At 37.2% G+C, this 21,952-nt stretch overlaps 2 long non-coding RNA genes across 2 annotated transcripts; both read left to right on the top strand.

Moving 5' to 3' along the window:
* Window positions 1–2,401: 2,401 nt before the first annotated feature.
* On the top strand, window positions 2,402–2,791 carry LOC108040096. Its single transcript, XR_001769048.1, has 2 exons — window positions 2,402–2,534; window positions 2,595–2,791. It is a non-coding gene; the product is annotated as an uncharacterized LOC108040096 (long non-coding RNA).
* Window positions 2,792–3,140: 349 nt separating this feature from the next.
* LOC123037904 lies at window positions 3,141–5,403 on the top strand. Its single transcript, XR_006417680.1, has 2 exons — window positions 3,141–3,581; window positions 4,421–5,403. It is a non-coding gene; the product is annotated as an uncharacterized LOC123037904 (long non-coding RNA).
* Window positions 5,404–21,952: the final 16,549 nt, after the last annotated feature.

Here is a 21,952-nt window from a genome sequence, read left to right as displayed (position 1 = left end):
TTGTGAGAATGGGTCACAACCACATTACGGTGTGAGCACCGTATTATAAAGCTATGAACAAGTAATATTAAACCCCCTAAGTACCAGTTCGGATAGTAGCGCATCTGCATGATCGGGCAAAAGACGTTTTATCTTCTGCCTACTTCCCACAGAGATCCATTCATCACCCACCATCCGTTGTACGGATGGTCCATAAGGTTTTGCAGTTCCGAAAATTCCCAGTTAGTTCCCCATCCAAATTTGACGGACTTAGGTGAGGCGATGTTTTTTCGGCGCAAGTCTAGGTTCTTCTTCTTGACAGTGAAAAATGAAACATTCCCTAGGAAAATTTAAAAAATAATGGCGGATAACTTTTGAAAAATAAAGGCCCCAAATGAAAAAATGCTGTTTATACTCGTAATAATTAATTAATTACTGATCCATCCGTGTGGCAGCATTGAGAGTTGCTCAACTTTTTCCTAGGCGCATACCGTAATCACAACATGGAGCAGGACACCTTGGAGAACGAGAGTATGTCCCCAGACTTATATATGTGGTTTACAATTACTAATAAAATATATTTATTGCAGGTACTAGGGAATACTTTTGTAAGGTCTTAGATGTGGACCCCGCTGACCTGGAAGCCTCTGCCGCGGAACGCTCAGGAAGCTCTGCACCCCCTACAAAGCGCGCAAAGGTGGACCACAGGGCGGAGCTTGTGGTGATAGTGCTCGAGAAAGGCTGGAGGAGCAGCGAGCGCAGACCGAGATCATGTCATTGATCTGAGCTTAGCTGTCTGCCATCCTAGACATTAAAAATAAAATGAAACATGAAATTATAATAAAACAAAAAACAAACAAATATTTAATGAACTTGATTTGTTACCATTTGGACAATATTGGGCAAAAGCGGTTCATATTATTTCTTCAGGCTGGCAAAAACCTACAGACATATTAGTTCGATTTGGTTGTTCGCGTAGATCACTTGTAGTCTGTTACCAACTATCATTTAATGCGCTGTTATGCTCATTTTAAATGTTGTGCAAAATGCAACCGGCTAGAATGATAGCCACAGCTGTTCAGATCAGCTGTTATCGGATGGTGGATGTGCTCTGTGGGAATCGGAGTTTCACATTATAAGGTTCACTAATTCAGGTATGAAAGGATTCATCGTACCCTTTAAAGCCTTCTGAGTACTAGATCGACAAACGAGTACGCTAGCGTAAAAACTTTAATCTTTCCAGTGTGACCAAAATTTCGAGAGTTCATCAGAATAAAGCGTGCTACGGTCGTACTGTCAATCAGCTGGGTTTGTTGACACGCAGTTATAATTCAAATATCGTATTTGCCGAAAAGAGCCTTTAAAAGATATTATCAACTATCTTGGCAAGACCAGTCTGCCGCTGTACAAAGAAATTTAAAAAACAATACCATTTAAATTTAACAGTTGTTTTTTTTTAATTTACTGATAATTATTTGCTAATTTAATGTTCATAGCTGCACTTTTATTGTGTTTTTTCGTACATTCTGGACCTAAAAAACATTTTGCTCTGACAAGATGCACCCCAGATAGTATTAATGTTATTTTGTCCTCACATGTAAACACCTGCAATCGACTTTTGTGAGATTCATTCAAAGTTCATTTCCGCAGACTGGCAACGCTATGGAATTTTCTGGTATTTTTTCGTCGATCAGGGGACCGACGTGAAAAAAAGGCCTGACGAAAAGTGAACGCCAGCTGTTTGCCTCTCGCTCTCTCATGACTGGCGTTCGGTTTTCGTCGATCTGGATACTAGGCTTAAGTCTTTCGGCGTGCGCTTCTCACTGAACATTTTAATAAATGGAGGGAAAAAATCAAAAAACCCGCAAAAGTCGATTGCAGGAGTTTCCATGTGAGGACAAAATAACATTAATACTATCTGGGGTGCCTCTTGTCAGAGCAAAATGTTTTTTAGGTCCAGAATGTACGAAAAAACACAATAAAAGTGCAGCTATGAACTTTAAATTAGCAAATAATTATCAGTAAATTAAAAAAAAACAACTGTTAAATTTAAATGGTTTTGTTTTTTAATTTCTTTGTACACCGGCAGACTTGTCTTGCCAATGTAGTTGATAATATCTATTAAAGGCTCTTTCCCTCAAATACGATCTTTGAAATTTAACTGCTTGGCAACAAACCCAGCTGATTGACAGTACGACCGTACCGCGCTTAATTCTGATGAATTCTCGAAATTTTGGTCCCACTTGAAAGATTAAAGTTTTTACGCTAGCGTACTCGTTTGTCGATCTGAGTACTAGGCTTTAGGTTTTACCGTTCCAAAAATTCCCAGTTAATTCCCCATCCAAATTTGACGGACTTTTTTAATGCGATAGTTAGGCGATGTTTTTTCGCTGCAACTCTGAGTTCGTTATCTTGACAGTGAAAATGGAAACGTTCACTAAGAAAGCGTAAACAATAATGACGGGAAACTTTTTAAAATTTACCGTCTATAATACAGTACATAAAGGTGGCTCAGTCCCTAATAGAAGCTGGGTGTTATGTGTGTGTAAGTACAGGTAACTTATATGCGTGCAACAATATATTGGCAATCCATTCCACAATATTATTTTTTGAAGGCAGAAAAAAATGGGGCCCCTCTGCGCCCGTCTGCTCGCCCAGCAAAGCCCATAAAGGTGGACCACAAGGCCGAGCTTGTGGAGATAGCGTTCAAGAAGGGCTGAATGAGCTGTGAGCGTAGGCTGAGATCATGTCATTGAAATGAGGTTGGCTGTCTGCCATTCTTGACATTAATAATAATAAAATTAAATATGAATTGTTACCATTTAAACAATATTGGGCAATAGCTGTTTATATATTTTCTGCTGGCTGCCAAAAATCTGCAGATATATTAGTCCGATTTGGTTGTTCGCGTAGCGCTGTTGTGCTCATTTTAAATGTTGTCTAATATGCAACAGGCTAGAATAATTAGCTACAGCTGTTCAGATCAGCTGTTATCGGATGCTGGATGTGCTTTGTGGGTATCGGACTTTCACATTTGTCAAAATTCCCAACCGTTCGAACGGATGGACTCTATGGGAAGAGGGTATTAGCATCGGTTACTTAGCAGTGATTGAGTAACGGTTGAATTTGGAACGTGAGTTCTTTTTACATATTTTGATTTTCTCCCTATGTATGTAAAAATTATTTAAAAAATAATAAAGATATATACTATATAAAGGAGTCGAGGCCTGCAAATAATACGTTTGAAAAATCGAATTTGCTAATTCCTCCATATAGTAAGAACAGGGTCGTAGATATAGCCTCGGGGGCCCTGGGGCAACAAGTAAATTTGGGGCCCCCTATACGGAAGTCTTTTGTCAAATTTTAAAGTACGCTTAGGGTTGTCTATGTGTGGAACGTTTGAATTTCCCGCGCGTATAGTGGTCGCGAACACTGTTCGATACCTCGATTGACGCGAATCAGCTGCTCAATTGAGGTGCTATTGACAAAATATAGTATCGGACAATTGTATAATTACAATGAAGCAAAAAAGATTTCCGGGAAATTCGTTAATTCGTTATCATCCACGCCTGCATCGTCTCTTGATACGGGAACTGTTAAAGGTATGTGAAGGCGTGCAAACAATCGACGTACTCGCCACACACAAAAACAACTGCGTTTCAGTTCGATTATTCTGTTCGAAATTCCGAGTTGTTCCGATGGCAAACCAAACCCCGACTGGTCTTATATTCCGCAATATTAGGAGCAGAACTTACCGACGGAATTCGAAAGGATATTTCTGGAGTGATTGCAACCACCTACCATACCTTTTTGGGAAAGTGAATACCAAAATTCATCGTCCAACAATACTGCGCCCGTGCTTTGCAGAGTAATCACTGTCGCTTCCGTACAATATAAAGCATTAATTACTACTTCCGCTTAACTATCCAATTGTAAATATGCTTTTTTGGGAAATTCACAAAAAAATATGCATTGTGGGGCTTAGGCACTAAAGCGTAGTACTCAGATCGAAAACGAGTTCGCCAGCGGAAAAACTTTCTTTCCAGTGTGACAGCATTTTAGAGAGTTCATCTCTATTGAACGTGCTACGGTCGTACTGTCAATCAGCTGGGCTTGTTAACAAGTAGTTAAAATTCAAAAATCAATCAGCTGGGCTTGTTAACAAGCAGTTCAAATTAAAAAATCTAATTTGCGGGAAAGAGCCTTTAAAGGACAACTACTTCGGCAAGACTTGTCTGCTGCTATACAAAGAAATTAGAAAACAATATACTTTAAATTTAATACTTTAATTTAATTACTCATAATTATTTGGTGTTTTAGAGATCATAGCTGCCATTTTTCTGGGTTTTTTGTTGTGTTTTTCTGTCCATTTTTGATCCAAAAAACACTGATCTAAAAACAGACACCCCCAAAAATAATATTTTTTTAATCTTTTCGCTAGGGCATGACGAACTTTCACCCAAGCACGCCCATTCTTTAATGCTGGCCACATTGGTTTTAATCATCACACAATAAAACAATAAATCAGCAACGAATTGCGAAGTTAGGAAAACAAATTCTGACATGGTGTGGATAAAAGTAGTCTGCAATAAACGTCCGTCAACAGTACATCTTAATATCGCTTTCCCTTGGATATAGTGCCCGCAATAACAACTTCAGCATTAGCACCACAAGCTTGTTATAAGCGAGCTACACACCACATTCAGTCGCCTCGGAAACATAAGCAGCTATAAGTAACTCCCTCACCGCTAACTCAAGGTCCAGACGACTAAACAACCCATTCAGGTTACAAGGAACTAGTCGATCTACAACAAGGTTGATAACTGGTAGTCAAGCAGTAGACTGTCAGTCACCCAAAACGTCAGCAATCTGCCGACACAAATTAGTATTACAAATTCGACACACGACTATTAGGAGAGTGGTAAAGCAGCATACCCAATAACAAATTCAGTAACAAAATTTAAAATTGTTTATAATAAATATCTCTGCCAGTAGTTTGTATGATATCAACGCTGTATTAAATATATAATTAATCTTTTAACGAACAACGGACATCTGAAGAAATTTACAAACATAGTAAAATAATTTTTTTGTAAGGTTCTGATTATATTAAACAATTTTTTAAGACCCTACTTTGAACTACTTTGAATTTTTATAATAGTTACTGGGTCCGTAATGACCGGGCCATTGGATTCATGCGATCAGTACTACAAAGAAAACGATCATTGCTGTGCTACCAATTCGGAACCACTTTAATCAATGTTAACTATAAAAGTCATATACATAAGAATCCTAAAGTAGAGTATGAACTAAACTAGTCGTTTTTCATCTTTATAGTTTGACATACAATTATTTGTTAAGAAATTATGAGATAAATCGAAACCAATATCTGCAATAAAGAATTGTGTAATGCCCTCACCCAAACTATTTGACTCAATGCTACTTGTTGTTATAAAATAAAATTTATTAACTCAAATAGGTTTTTGTACTCAAGGCGTGCAAACATTTTTTTCAAATACTTTCAACAATTTGATGAACCCTTCGCATAATAAACAAGAAAGGAAAGCTAACTTCGGGCGGAGCCGAAGTTGATATACCCTTGCAGAATACTCTGTAAATTATATTCTCCAAAATTATTCATATGATGCATTCTTAATACTCATAAAAATTCCCAACTTCCTAACTTTAAAACTCCAAAGTTATGGCATTTCCAATAGTTCTGTTATATGGCAGCTATAGGATGTAGTCGGCCGATCCTTATGAAATTTGGTAGGTCGGATTGATTGGCCAAATATAACACCCATAGAAAATCCAAACTTCCTAACTTTACAAACACCAAAGTTATGGCATTTCCGATCTATCAGTTATATGGCAGCTATAGGATATAGTCGGCCGATCCTTATGAAATTTGGTAGGTCGGATTGATTGGCCAAATATAAACCCATAGAAAATCCCAACTTCCTAACTTTACAAACACCAAAGTTTTGGCATTTCCGATCTATCAGTTATATGGCAGCCATAGGATATAGTCGGCCGATCCTTATGAAATTTGGTAGGTAGGATTGATTAGCCAAATATAAAACCCATAGCAAATCCCAACTTTCTAACTTTACAAACACCAAAGTTATGGCATTTCCGATCAATCAGTTATATGGCAGCTATAGGATATAGTCGGCCGATCCCGGCCGTTCCGACATATATACTGCGTGCAAAGGAAAGAAGGGTGTGTGCAAAGTTTCAATTCGATATCTTTAAAACTGAGAGACTAGTTCGCGTAGAAACAGACAGACGGACAGACGGACATGGCTATATCAACTCAGGAGGTGATCCTGATCAAGAATATATATACTTTATAGGGTCGGAGATGTCTCCTTCACTGCGTTGCACACTTTTGACCAAAATTATAATACCCTCTGCAAGGGTATAAAAAGACTCATCAAATATAGGTTACATGAGTGTGAGGTAGAAAAAAAAAACATTTTATTGATATATAAATAAAACAAGAAAGGAAAGCTAACTTCGGGCGGAGCCGAAGTTGATATACCCTTGCAGAATACTCTGTAAACTATATTCTCCAAAATTATTCATATGATGCATTCTTAATACTCATAAAAAATCCCAACTTCCTAACTTTAAAAACACCAAAGTTATGGCATTTCCAATCGTTCAGTTATATGGCAGCTATAAGATATAGTCGGCCGATCCTTATGAAATTTGGTATGTCGGGTTGATTGGCCAAAAATAAAACCCATAGAAAATCCCAACTTCTTAACTTTACAAACACCAAAGTTATGGCACTTCCGATCAATCAGTTATATGGCAGCTATAAGATATAGTCGGCCGATCCTTATGAAATTTGGTAGGTCGGATTGATTGGCTAAAAATAAAACCCATAGAAAATTTCAACTTCCTAACTTTACGAACACCAAAGTTATGGCATTTCCGATCAATCAGTTATATGGCAGCTATAGGATATAGTCGGCCGATCCCGGCCGTTCCGACATATATACTGCGTGCAAAGGAAAGAAGGGTGTGTGCAAAGTTTGAACTCGATAGCTTTAAAACTGAGAGACTAGTTTGCGTAGAAACAGACAGACGGACAGACGGACATGGCTATATCAACTCAGGAGGTGATCCTGATCAAGAATATATATACTTTATAGGGTCGGAGATGTCTCCTTCACTGCGTTGCACACTTTTGACCAAAATTATAATACCCTCTGCAAGGGTATACAAATTGAGACAGTGAAATAATCAATCAATTTATCCTATAATTCATCCCAAAATAATCCCGTTGGAATAAAGAAATAATTCAAATATTCCATAAATTATGAATGATCCAGGCTGACATTATAAAATTAATTCTTTATACGGAATTCTTAGAACCTGAAGCGAGTACATCAACTCGGAATCTATCTCCATTGGCCACAGAACCACAACCACTGCCAGAATCATCCCAAAATGAAAGAGATTGCGAGGTTCCTTCGTTCGATGCGAGTAGCGCGAGCGCTACAACAGGAACAGATTCACTTCCTCCTATCGGTGCAAGAACAGGGAACACTTTTCCTGACGTCATTACGGACCCAATAATCAAACACGCTATTATTTCGTCTGGCCCAAAACAACCTCCGGGTCCTTTCCCCTTTCTGGATGTCTACAAAATTGTTCAACCAAAATTCATAATCAATGCCACTGACGGGGAAATTTCGTTAGAAGCCGAAAAATTCATGAAAAATTTCCGTGATCACATTTCTTCCACATTTCCATCGCAATTACTCTCGTTGCGTTCAGTGTTCAGAAAAAAAAATCGGTCTGATTGATAGTGTGAAACAACTTGCTGAAATGATCATAATTGAAAACAGTTCCTTAACGTCAACTTACTCTGATGTACATGTGCACTGCTTGTATCATGTTTCTGACACTTCCTGTCACAGTTGCAACGGCGGAAAGATCTTTTTCGAAATTGAAATTGATTAAAAATTATTTGAGAAGCTCTATGGGGCAAGAGCGATTGTGTGCATTGGCATTATTATCGATTGAAAATGAGCGAGCAAGAAAGATCGATTTCAGCCAAGCGATCGACGAATTTGCGGCTTGCAAAGCGAGAAAGCGGCGTTTTTAATGGTATTTACCAAATGAGATACTGAGATATGTTGAAACAAAGCGAAAACATGTTGTTTTGTACATTATCTAATAAAAAATGTAAAAAATTTAGAATTTTTTTATTTTGTTAGACTATTGTGATCCATTTAAAGCACATTCAGAAAGTCCGAAAGCCATGGTAAGGCTTTTTCAGAACTAAAAAGTGGTCGATAAGAAGGGGCCCCGGCGGGGCCCCTTCACTTCGGGGCCCTGGGGCTCCGCCCCACCTGCCCCATGCTAGCTACGGCCCTGAGTAAGAATGTATATGGAAGTTCCATTTGCTCTGCCTGAGCCTCTGCCATGTTCGATGCTTACTTTGATTTCTCACCACTTCTAGCATGTGCGACACAACAGTTATAGTATGGGGAGTTCTAGCACCGATCCTTAAGAATAGATGCGACAAGTGCAGACATAAGTATTCACCGCGAGACTCGAGTCCAGCTCCATTGAACAAATGAAAAACTTTTTTTTTCGTTTTTCCCCTACGTGGCATCACTGGCAAAGTCACTGGAGACATAGAGTAAGAAACTATATAGAGGTTTCATTTGCTCTGCCTGGCCCTCTGCCAAAGCTCTGGTGAGAGCCATGTTCGAAGCTAACTTCGGTTTCTCCCCACACCCAACATGTGCGAGGCACAAGCAATAGTTCTCGCACCAATCCCTAGGAATAAGAGCAACCAGTGCAGCTGCAGAAACTCACCGCGGGACTCGATTCCAGTTCGATCGAACAAATGAAAAACTCTATTTTTTCCGTATTTCCCCTACGTGGCATCACTGGCAAAGTCACTCGAGAGCGCGGGCAGAGCAAATGAAACCTCTTACTCTATGCTATGATGGGGCTGATTAGCTGTTTCGGAGTTGCTAGAGATAGTTTTCGCCGAGCTGATGATCTCCTATCTGCGCTGGACTCGCAGTTTAATAGTCGTAAGCTATTAGAAGAGTCCCCTAAGCGCAAAAAGGCCGCTGGTGGTAAGGAGCAAAAGGGGAACACCCCGCAACCGAAATCAAAAGAACAACAGAGCATTCCGGCGGATCAGCAGCTGATTTCAGCAAACCCTCAAATGTTGCTAAGATCAGCAGCTAAAAAGATTCGGTATCCGAAGAATCCGTTACAGAATGCATGCAACCAGGGACTTCTAAGAATTCCGATTTGTCCGTAGTGGTTTCACAATTAGTGGATCCACCTATCTCTCAGAATGTAGTATCACCACCACAAGGGACTACTGAGTCCGGACAACCGGCTCAAGTTGGTTTTGCAGAAACAATGTCTGCTCCACCAAAATCCCTTTTAGTGGTTCCACTAAAGAAACAAATTTTCGTTTCTCGGCTTTCCCCTGATCAAACATCTTCTGATGTATTGTCTTATATACAAGACAAAACTAAAGCCGATTGTAATAGTGTAAAGGTGGAAAAGTTTAAGTTTTCTTATGCTAGAGACATTTCATCTTTCAAGATAACTGTCCCTAACGAGCTTTTTGAAGCCATATGCTCGGGCGACTTTTGGCCGGATAATATGGTTGTAAAAGAGTTCGAGGCTAAGATAAAGAAGAAGGGACCCGTAGGAGTAAAACTTCCTAGTCGAGGCCAAACCAGTGTACCAATTTCAAAAAACTAACTTCTAACCTCCTTCTTTGCTATCAGAATGCAAGAGGTTTGCGTAGCAAACTCACTAAATTGTATTCTGATAGCCTTTCCTTTGCATCTCATATTATTGTGTTCACAGAAACCTGGTTAAAGCCGGAGATCTTTAGCTCCGAAGTTTTTCCAGGTAAGTACACAATATATAGGTATGACCGTCCCTCTAGACGGGGAGGTGGAGTCTTAATTGGAGTTGATTCAAACTTCCCGTCTGAGGAGTTATTTTTTGATGAATTCAATACCATTGAATTTATTTGTGTCCGATGGTATTCCTGGGTGCGTGCTTAGGTATTGCGCTAAGGCCCTGTGCAAACCTCTTCACAAGTTGTTTACCTTATCTCTAGAAACGTCCCAATTCCCAAATATTTGGAAGGAATCATTTGTTATTCCTCTTTTCAAAAAAGGTAACAAGTTAGAAGCCAGTAACTACTGAGGTATTTCTAAGTTGTCAGCTATTCCTAAGCTTTTTGAAAAAATTATTACTCCTCATTTGCAGCACTTTTGCAGATCAATTATTTCTCCGTGTCAACACGGATTTATTAAACGTAGATCCACAATTACAAACCTTCTAGAGCTCACTACATTTGTGATAAAAGGCTTCAATAGTAGTTTTCAAACAGATGTCATTTACACTGACTTTAGTAAAGCATTTGACTCTGTAAATCACTTACTTCTTATTCATAAACTTGACCTTTTAGGTTTTCCAGTTGATCTGCTTAAATGGATTTCAAGTTATCTAAATGGCAGGTCACAAAGGGTCCTTTTTAAAAATTCAATTTCTGAAATTCTCCGTGTTACCTCCGGTGTCCCACAAGGGAGCCATCTGGGTCCGTTACTTTTTACATTATTTATTAACGATCTTCCCTCAATTATAAGTCATTCTCGCGTACTTATGTACGCAGATGATGTTAAGTTGTGCCTGCAGTATAAGGACATTTCCTGCCATTTAGACTTGCAATCCGATCTAGATAATTTTCAAAACTGGTGCCGAGATAATTTACTAAATTTAAACGGCTCCAAGTGCAAGCTGATGACTTTTTATCGGGCCGATCCGATATACGCGACTTACACGTTAAGTGGCAGCTCTTTGGATAGAATAACTCTTGTAAACGATCTTGGCGTTCTCTTGGACCCTAAACTAAAATTTTCTAATCACATTTCGTCCATGGTTAATAAAGCCGGAGGAGTGCTTGGATTTATTAAAAGGTGGTCAAAAGAATTCGATGATCCTTATTTGACTAAAACTTTATTTATTTCGCTAGTCCGTCCGATTCTGGAGTATGGGTCTCCCGTCTGGAGTCCACAATACGGAATACATATTGGTCGTATTGAATCTGTACAAAAAAACTTCCTTCTTTTTGCTTTACGGCGCCTAAACTGGGATGCAAATCTTATCTTACCTTCTTATTCTAGTAGACTTCTTTTGATTAATTTACCATCCCTAGCCAACCGTAGAACGATGCTTGGTACTATCTTTATTTATAACCTTATACATGGTGATATTGACTGCCCCGATAAGTCGGCTAAACTTTTCTGTGCCAAGTAGATTAACTAGAAATTATATTCCCCTAATTTTAAATCATTGTAGATCTAACTATGCCTTGCATGAGCCTTTCAGAGTATTATGTTCTGACTATAATAGACTTTTTCCTGTAATATCAAATCTTGACTCTCTGCCGCTCCTAAAACGATTAATACTTGCTTCACTGGCACAAGATTGATCTAACTATTACTTTTTCCCCGGACCTTTACCTTTATTTTCCTATCTCGCGTCTATCCTATCGCGAATCGTGCCGTACGATACACGGCTGCGCCCCTCGGTCGGTTGGGCGGGTAAGTGGGCCGTGGGACTCCGCGCGAAAAAAAAAAAAAAAAAAAATATATATGTTTTAGCCAGCGTGGCCGGTGTGACCGCGAGCTAGAAAACGAACTCAAAACAGATTTACAAACTTTAAATTCGTTTAAGGTTCCTTGTCACATTTACGATGTAAAAGTTCCAGTAACGCAGTAATTACACACATTTGTCGATGCATAGAGTCAGAATCTATATAGAGGTTTCATTTGCTCTGCCCGCGCTCTCGAGTGACTTTGCCAGTGATGCCACGTAAGGGAAAAACGGAAAAAAAGAGAGTTTTTCATTTCTTCGATCGAACTGGAATCGAGTCCCATGGTGAATACCTATTGCTGTATTGGTCGCTCTTATTCCTAAGGATTGGTGCGAAAACTCCCCATACTATTGCTTGTGCTTCGCACATGTTAGGGATAGTGAGAAACAGAAGTTAGAAGAAGTTTGCTTCGAACATAGCTCTCAGCAGAGCTTTGGCAGAGGCCCGGGCAGAGCAAATAAAACCTCTATATAGATTCTTACTCTATGGTCGATGACTCTGAACAGGAATACGGCATAGCAATCGACGTACTCGCCACACACAAAAACAACTGCGTTTCAGTTCGATTATTCTGTTCGAAATTCCGAGTTGTTCCGATGGCAAACCAAACCCCGACTGGTCTTATATTCCGCAATATTAGGAGCAGAACTTACCGACGGAATTCGAAAGGATATTTCTGGAGTGATTGCAACCACCTACCATACCTTTTTGGGAAAGTGAATACCAAAATTCATCGTCCAACAATACTGCGCCCGTGCTTTGCAGAGGAATCACTGTCGCTTCCGTACAATATAAAGCATTAATTACTACTTCAGCTTAACTATCCAATTGTAAATATGCTTTTTTGGGAAATTCACAAAAAAATATGCATTGTGGGGCTTAGGCACTAAAGCGTAGTACTCAGATCGAAAACGAGTTCGCCAGCGGAAAAACTTTCTTTCCAGTGTGACAGCATTTTAGAGAGTTCATCTCTATTGAACGTGCTACGGTCGTACTGTCAATCAGCTGGGCTTGTTAACAAGTAGTTAAAATTCAAAAATCAATCAGCTGGGCTTGTTAACAAGCAGTTCAAATTAAAAAATCTAATTTGCGGGAAAGAGCCTTTAAAGGACAACTACTTGGGCAAGACTTGTCTGCTGCTATACAAAGAAATTAGAAAACAATATACTTTAAATTTAATACTTTAATTTAATTACTCATAATTATTTGGTGTTTTAGAGATCATAGCTGCCCTCAGTTCGTGCAGGCCATTTTTCTGGGTTTTTTGTGTTTTTCTGTCCATTTTTGATCCAAAAAACACTGATCTAAAAACAGACACCCCCAAAAATAATATTTTTTTAATCTTTTCGCTAGGGCATGACGAACTTTCACCCAAGCACGCCCATTCTTTAATGCTGGCCACATTGGTTTTAATCATCACACAATAAAACAATAAATCAGCAACGAATTGCGAAGTTAGGAAAACAAATTCTGACATGGTGTGGATAAAAGTAGTCTGCAATAAACGTCCGTCAACAGTACATCTTAATATCGCTTTCCCTTGGATATAGTGCCCGCAATAACAACTTCAGCATTAGCACCACAAGCTTGTTATAAGCGAGCTACACACCACATTCAGTCGCCTCGGAAACATAAGCAGCTATAAGTAACTCCCTCACCGCTAACTCAAGGTCCAGACGACTAAACAACCCATTCAGGTTACAAGGAACTAGTCGATCTACAACAAGGTTGATAACTGGTAGTCAAGCAGTAGACTGTCAGTCACCCAAAACGTCAGCAATCTGCCGACACAAATTAGTATTACAAATTCGACACACGACTATTAGGAGAGTGGTAAAGCAGCATACCCAATAACAAATTCAGTAACAAAATTTAAAATTGTTTATAATAAATATCTCTGCCAGTAGTTTGTATGATATCAACGCTGTATTAAATATATAATTAATCTTTTAACGAACAACGGACATCTGAAGAAATTTACAAACATAGTAAAATAATTTTTTTTTAAGGTTCTGATTATATTAAACAATTTTTTAAGACCCTACTTTGAACTACTTTGAATTTTTATAATAGTTACTGGGTCCGTAATGACCGGGCCATTGGATTCATGCGATCAGTACTACAAAGAAAACGATCATTGCTGTGCTACCAATTCGGAACCACTTTAATCAATGTTAACTATAAAAGTCATATACATAAGAATCCTAAAGTAGAGTATGAACTAAACTAGTCGTTTTTCATCTTTATAGTTTGACATACAATTATTTGTTAAGAAATTATGAGATAAATCGAAACCAATATCTGCAATAAAGAATTGTGTAATGCCCTCACCCAAACTATTTGACTCAATGCTACTTGTCGTTATAAAATTAAATTTATAAACTCAAATAGGTTTTTGTATTCAAGCTTATAAAAACTGGCTAATTATTTGGATGACACAATTTTCAACCTATTAAAAACTAAATTTCGGGGATAGAAATTTAATCAAATGAGACGAATGTTGGTATTCTCTTATGGCCGATCTCTCTGCGAGCCCAAGGCGCGACAAGCGGTCTCGAGTCAACGCGTCGACGAGCGAGCGGAGGCGAATTACTAGGAACATCCCGAGACACAAGAAAGAGCCAGTGGTCACCAGGTCAACGCGTCAACAATCTAGGACGAGCAATATCAGTAGCCAGTGGAATCAGCGCGGGACAACATCGAGACCAGCCAAACCACACACCCGCTGTAATAATTAGCACAAGAATAAGCCCACTGTTACCATTCGAATCCTTTGTCTTCTCACTGATCTGCGGAAGGTCATATAAATTTGGTGGGACGAACACACAATCTTCTGAGCTAGCCGCACGGGTATAGAAGCAGAGCGTCAGAAACTCCTCAATGTTACGATCAGAGAAGCTTTTTTGCAATTGTGAGTTGCCAAACTTTATTGGTTTTTACATATATGGAATTCTGTCGTTAAAACTTTTTTCCAACGTTTAAAAAAATAATAAAATAAATTAAAATTTATAGGAACAAAATTAATTAAAATAAAAAAACATAATAACAGTATATATGTTTTGGTGAATGAATTTTCATTGTTCTTAGTTATAATATTAGTTGTCACTTAGAGTAAGTTTTTTCGTTTCAAAAAGTGGTAACGTATCAATGGCAATACCCAAAAAGTTGGGATTTACTTGAACTAACTCAACCAACTCAACTCTTTTGAAGAATTTAGTGACATCGAATTCCTAGGTATTAAATTATCGTTTCCCAGTAGTTTTATATATATTTCTTGTTCATATTTCCCACCATCATCTGTTCCCAATTTAGGTAAATCACCTTTCCGTTATCCAGTACATTTCCAAAAAACTGTCGGATCGAGTTTATTAAGTAGTATTAGGTTATTTGAATATATTTTAGACTTTATTGACGGTTTTATTGACATTGTCCTATCCCAAGTAAACTATGTTACAAACTCCTTAGGACGTTTACTGAACTTGTGTTTTGTTTCAAGTCCAGAAGGCGTTTGTCTATTAAGAACATCACCACTTACACAACCGGAGGATCCCTATCACCCAACTCTAGAGCTGACTGTATATGCGAGAACATAGCTGCTTTCGTAAGGCAAACTTTTATAAAATACTTTTTTAATACTTTTATATTCGGCTATGACTGGTCCGAATTTTATTTATGCACTAACTGGATTGTGGATCTTCATCTGAAAATGCCAACTATTTTAACATTTTTTGGTTTTCAAGGTTGTATGGTCTGACCAAACAAAAATCGAGTTGAGTCAGATGGTCGCTCCAAGTATTGGATTACAGAACCCACAATCCAGACACCAAGTAATGTGCGACAAACCGTCAAGCACGGTGCCGGCTTAATGATGGTCTGGTCCCTTGGAATAATGAGGAAGGAACAATATTTGAGCATTTTACAAGAAAATCGTCCACAAGTCATCCGGAATACGGGATGCTGAAAAATGCATTTTTTAGCAAGGCAATGACCCAAAGCTTACGTCCCTTTTGGTAAAAATAGGATTTTAAAACAAAAATTTCAGGCCATGAATCTCCGGATATGAATCAAATTCAAAAATTAATGGAGTCATGTGAAATCGCAATTGGCGAAATATGCAGTTCCTCCAAGTGGAATGAAGAAGCTGTGGGAGAGAACAAAGGACATATGGAATGCTATTCCCCCGAATTGGTGCAACGCTACACACAAAGTATGCCAAATCTCTTAGGAGAACTAAAAAAGTTAAAATGGCTGTGCACACATTATTAAAAAATTGATAAAAATATTTGTTTACAAAATGACCGCAGTGCAAAACTGTAATATTTGACTTATTTCAAAGTTTGCTCCAGCTTTTTTTATTCCTATTGTCAAATGGCTTAATTTTCCAGAAACGTTGATGAACATACCAACAAAACAAGACGATTTTTAGCGTGCAAATTAAATTTATTAGTTGATAATTTCTAAACAAAATAATTTTTTATTTTGTTATGATGTTCACCTTTTATTTTTTTTAAATTCACTTTCACAAGTCACTTATGTATTAACTTAATTTTTCGCGACCGATCGAGTCGTCTCCAAAAAAGAACTGCCCTTGGTTTGATAAAATATTAATCATGAAACCTAGGCTTAAGATAATCTTGCTCAGAAGAGATTAAAAGAGATTAGGCAAAGTTAAGAGAGTAGGACAATTGGCTGATGAAATAATTGAGAAGTAATTTAAACTCAGTAAATTGATTATTTGACAAAAATTTGGTTAGCAACTGGCTCGGACTAGATCGGACCCTAAGTGGAAAATTTGGAAGCTTTGTTTATGACTGGAGTCATTTGTTTACAGTAGGCCGGATGTGGTTCTCACAGGGCTAGGTTTGAGTGAGGGGAGATTCTGTTAACGAAGCTAGAATTTCCAGCGGTTGCTAAGATTGGAAAGGGTCATTTGTTTACAATAGCCCGAGGGGAGATTTTGCTAGCGAAGCTTAGATTTTTCAGCGGTTGCTACGATTGAAAATTTGTTTATGAAACTCATAAGCTAAGAATATTCATGGGTTGGATAACACTCCCCCTTCTAAATTGAAGCGTCCCGATTCAAATGACGTTGGTTAGATGGCGTTTAGTTTGAGCTGCTTAATCTGCTACAACATTTTCTTCTTGGGAATTATTTTGAATATTGTTATTTTTAATAATATTTTTTAGCCGTGGTTTGATGATTAACAGATATTTTTTGACTTTAAAGATTGACAATAAAAGTTAATATACTAAAACAAGAGAGAACGCTATAGTCGGGTGCCCCGACTATCAGATACCCGTTACTCAGGTAAAGGGAGTGCGAGGGAGATGGAGATAGAAACTTTAATCACGCATAACTTTTTAACGAATGGTCCGATTTGAAAAATTTCTTCTACATTTCGATAGGTATTGATAAACACAATAAAACTGCATTTTTACTTTTCCAAAATATTTAAATTTTTAAAATCGTATATTAGCGATTGTGGGCGTTAAAGGGGGCGTGGCACCTTTTTGAAACAAACTTGCGCTGCGTAGGAACTCCTAGAATCTGCATGCAAAATGCCAATCTTCTAGCTTTTATAGTTTCCGAGATCTCAGCGTTCATACGGACAGACAGACGGACAGACGGACAGACAGACAGACGGACATGGCTATATCGACTCGGCTAGTGACCCTGATCAAGAATATATATACTTTATAGGGTCGGAAACGCTTCCTTCTAGCTGTTACATACTTTTGCACGAATACAATATACCCTTTTAATCTACGAGTAACGGGTATAACTATTGATATTACAATAAGTGTTAGGGGTATTTTTGTCATTCTGATTTGAACAAATGGGTTTAGAATTTTTATATTGTCAAAGGATACTTCCGAATTTTTGGATAATATATATTCGGATATTTCAAAATTAATGTAATTGTGGGCTGTAATAAATTCGAGCATCTTATTACCTATGTTTGTGTAGGATATATTGTTTATTACGGTAGTGCCATTAAATATAATTAAATATGTTCCCGTTAAATAAGTATCGTTTACAATATTATTTCCGCTTATCAGCACTGCACCGTATTGTATAACATAAATTTGTTTATTTTTTTCTTTTATTTTAATGCAGTAGGATTTTTCTCCATTCAATAAACGAGTAAAACATGATTGGTTTTTATTTAGAGTACAATAGTTGTTGAATAATTCCTTTTTAAAATTATAAATTTCGTAAAATGTGTTATTGCATTTTGCAATTTGGTTGCTTAAAACTAATTTGCCATCATTTTGAGAGATAGCCCTGGTGAAATATGTATCGCATCGATTTCGAATGACTGGATACCGAATATAAATTACAAATATTTCTTTGTGTAGTGCAATTTTAAATTCGGAAATATCCATTAGATCTGTGATCATGACAAGTTTTTCTTCATGTTTATAAATTTCTTGAAGATCGTCATGGTTTAATATTTTTGTGTTAAAAACGTCGATTTTTGCTAAAGTAATGGTGTCAATTAAATTTTGTAAATCAAAAGTTATTAGGCGTAAGCGGTGTTTTGGTGGGTGAAAACTGAATCTAATGTGGTAGATAATTTCTTAACTTCGTCAAACAATTTGGAATTTATTATCTGTTGCTTATTATTATTTTCAATTAAATCGTTAATTTTTTCTTGAATTGTTGTAAAATCATCATGGTCCGGTGTTCCAGTTATCCATTTTGAAATGGTGCATAATTCGTTAATGCTTCTTTTATTTCTTGATAAAGTTTATTGTGATAAAGTTAAGTCGATGGTTTTTAGGTTGTAAGTCAACTCCCAGTGGAACTGATCATTTCTGAATTCTTCTAAGCTTTCTGATTCTTCCTTAATAATTTCTTTGTAAAAGCTTATATTAGTGATATGAAAAAGTTCTGCGTATGAATCATAAGTCAGGATGTCCTTGTTGTCTTTGTAGATAAAAAAGTCGTGGTTTGAATAGTCGATTATCTCAGAATTAGTTGAAGCGATTATCAAAACTATATATACATATTATAGTATTTATTATCTGTAAGTTAAAAATATTTTAATATTTAATATTATCTTTGTGGATATTTATATTTCTATTATTTATTATTACTTTATTAGCTTTGTTTTCTTTAACTACCTGTTTTTTGTATCTTGGTTTGAATTTATTTCGTTCCCCGTACTTTTTTTCATATATTACTTGTCCTACATGATATTCTTTTGCTTTTTTGTTTCGGTTATGTGATTTAAGCATTTTTGATTGCGCACCTTAAGTATTTCAGGGACTTTTTCATGTTTTATTTTATTGTATAGAATGTCTATTGGTTTTTCATTTGTTACAGAATGAATGCTTTGGTTATACCTTTGGGCAGATCTAATAATTATTTCTGAGTGGTCAGTAAGATTAAATTCGTCTTTAATACATCTAGCAATTTCTGTCAGTGTGGAATGTGCTCTTTCGATTTGTCCGTTCGAAGAACTATGTCTAGGGTCAGCGTAATGTATTGTAAGTCCGCATCTATTTATAAATGCTCTAAATTCTGCCGAAGTGAAACTTGGCTCGTTGTCCGTCATAAGTTTTTTGGCCAGTGGGTATTGTTGTAAAATTTCTAAGACCTTGTTTTCAATATTTAATTTATTCTCAATTTCTTTTACTACTAAAAATTTGGAGTATGCGTCAATGCAAGTTAAAAATATTTTTTTATCAGCGTAAAAAATGTCTAAGTGTAGATTTTCTCCCTCCTTTGATGGTATAGGGGCTTCCCCAATCAGAATTTCTGCAGGGTGTCTACAGTATTTGTTTTCGTTGCAAATTGTACAGTTCTTAATATATTCTTTAAGTTTTAAAAATAATTTCGGTCAGTAGTAAAGTCTCGTTATTTGTTTGTAGTTTTCGTCCAGCCCTCTATGGGCACGGCAATGAATTTCCTCAATAATGATTGCTTTGTCTTCATCTTTTTCTATGTCTAGAACGAATGTTCTTGTAAATAAAAACTTGTTTATGAAATTTTTCTTAAGAGGTTTTTGAATTACGTAAAGGTCTTCAAGGGTACAGTGAAGTTCAATGGTTATATTTGGTTGAATATATTCTCTAAGAATTGATACTAAATTCTCGGGTGTATCATACTGGATTATGTGTCTGGTATTGTCGAATATTTTCAATGACTCATGAATGGTGACCCTGCCCGTTGTAATTAGTAGTTGAATTTTAAACTGATTCAAAGGTTTGTTTGTTTCCTCGATAATATTCTCGAAACTGCTTTCTGTTGAGTGGATGGTATTTTGTTCTGAACCTGTTGATTCTGAATTGTCCAAACTTGGATTTTCATCTGAGAGGTGGTTAATTTGGATTCTTGACAATGCATCAGCGACTACATTTTAGGACAGTAACTTTCAATAAATGAGTACCATAGCTTCATTTCTATGTTGGGGTTTTTGTCTGAGACCGTGAAGGATAATGACTGATGGTCAGTTTGGATTTCTATTCCAACTACCCCATAGAAATAATTTCGAAGGTTTTTTAATGCCCAGACTTTGGCTAATAATTCCTTCTTGTTTGTTGCGTACACTTGCTCTGTTTTCGATAAAGTTTTTGAAATAAAAGTTATTGGTTTGCCTTCCTGTGAAAGGACTGCGCCAATAGCAAAATCTGAAGCGTCTGTAGTCAATGTGAATTTCTTGTTATAATCTGGTTGAGTTAGTTCTTTTTGAGCTACTAGATTTTGTTTTAGCTCGTTAAAAGCTTTTACAGCAGGTTCATCCAGCTGTTGGAAAGTTTTTTTAGACATTGTTTTGGATATTTTACCATTGTCTCCTCCTAAATATTTGGTAAGAGGTTTTTGCGGATACTTAAGTATTGTTGAAATTTTTTCGGGGTCTGTTTTAATAATATTGTAGGATACTACGTACCCTAAGAAACTGATTTCTTACATGAAGAATTTGGATTTTTCTAGAGACACTTTCATGTTTGCTTTGAATAAAATATTTATTTTTTTCAGCAAGTCTTGGTAATGTTGTTATATTGAGTCGGAGAATATAATTATATCGTCCATATAGACGTGACAAATTTTCCCGACTTGTTCCCTTAATATGTCGTCCATAGCTCTCTGAAAAATTCGAGGAGCATTCGTTAGACCAAATGGCATTCTTAAAAATTCCTACTTCACATTATTTATGGAAAATGACGTTTTTTCAATGTCGGAGTCTTTCATCAAGATTTGATGAAAACCGGACTCTAAGTCGATTGTTGAAAATACTTTTGCCTTCCCGAAATTTGCTAAGATCACTGATGGATCCTGCATCGGATATCTATCTGGAACGGTATTCTCGTTAAGTTTTTTATAGTCAATTACTAATCTTAACTTAGGGCTTTCGTCCTCATTTTGTCCCTTTTTCGGGACCACTAAGACGGGTGAGTTGTATGGGCTTCTATTTGGCCTTATTATTTGTTCCGATAGCATTCGGCTTATTTCCCTATTAACAAAATCTGAGACTGACAGAATTGTAGTAATTTCTCCTCTTATATCCGTTCGAAATGGAATTTGGATATCGATCGTAGAATGTTTTGTTTCGATTTGATTTATTATATTTTCTTTCATTCTTTCCACTTGGTTTGAAAATTCCAACTGGATATTATTTAATTCACTATTGACGGATAATTCAACGTCGGAACGCTCCGTTTTCGAGCTGCAATTACTTTTTTCAGCGTAGAGTGAATCGGTTTTATTTAATGCTAATTCATTGAAGAATTTTTATACCCGTTACTCGTAGAGTAAAAGGGTATATTGTATTCGTGCAAAAGTATGTAACAGGTAGAAGGAAGCGTTTCCGACCCTATAAAGTATATATATTCTTGTTCAGGATCACTAGCCGAGTCGATCTAGCCATGTCCGTCTGTCCGTCTGTCTGTCCGTCTGTCCGTCTGTCCGTCTGTCCGTCTGTCTGTCCGTCTGTCTGTCCGTATGAACGCTGAGATCTCGGAAACTATAAAAGCTAGAAGATTGGCATTTTGCATGCAGATTCTAGGAGTTCCTACGCAGCGCAAGTTTGTTTCAAAAAGGTGCCACGCCCCCTTTAACGCCCACAATCACTTATATACGATTTTAAAAATTTAAATATTTCGGAAAAGTAAAAATGCAGTTTTATTTTGTTTATCAATACCTATCGAAATGTAGAAGAAATTTTTCAAATCGGACCAGTCGTTAAAAAGTTATGCGTCATCAAAGTTTCTATCTCCATCTCCCTCGCACTCCCTTTACCTGAGTAACGGGTATCTGATAGTCGGGGCACCCGACTATAGCGTTCTCTCTTGTTTATAATG

Source organism: Drosophila rhopaloa, unplaced genomic scaffold (genome assembly GCF_018152115.1).
Source record: "Drosophila rhopaloa isolate 14029-0021.01 unplaced genomic scaffold, ASM1815211v1 contig_218, whole genome shotgun sequence".
NCBI lineage: Eukaryota > Metazoa > Arthropoda > Insecta > Diptera > Drosophilidae > Drosophila > Drosophila rhopaloa.
This window is presented reverse-complemented; position numbering and strand designations above follow the sequence as displayed.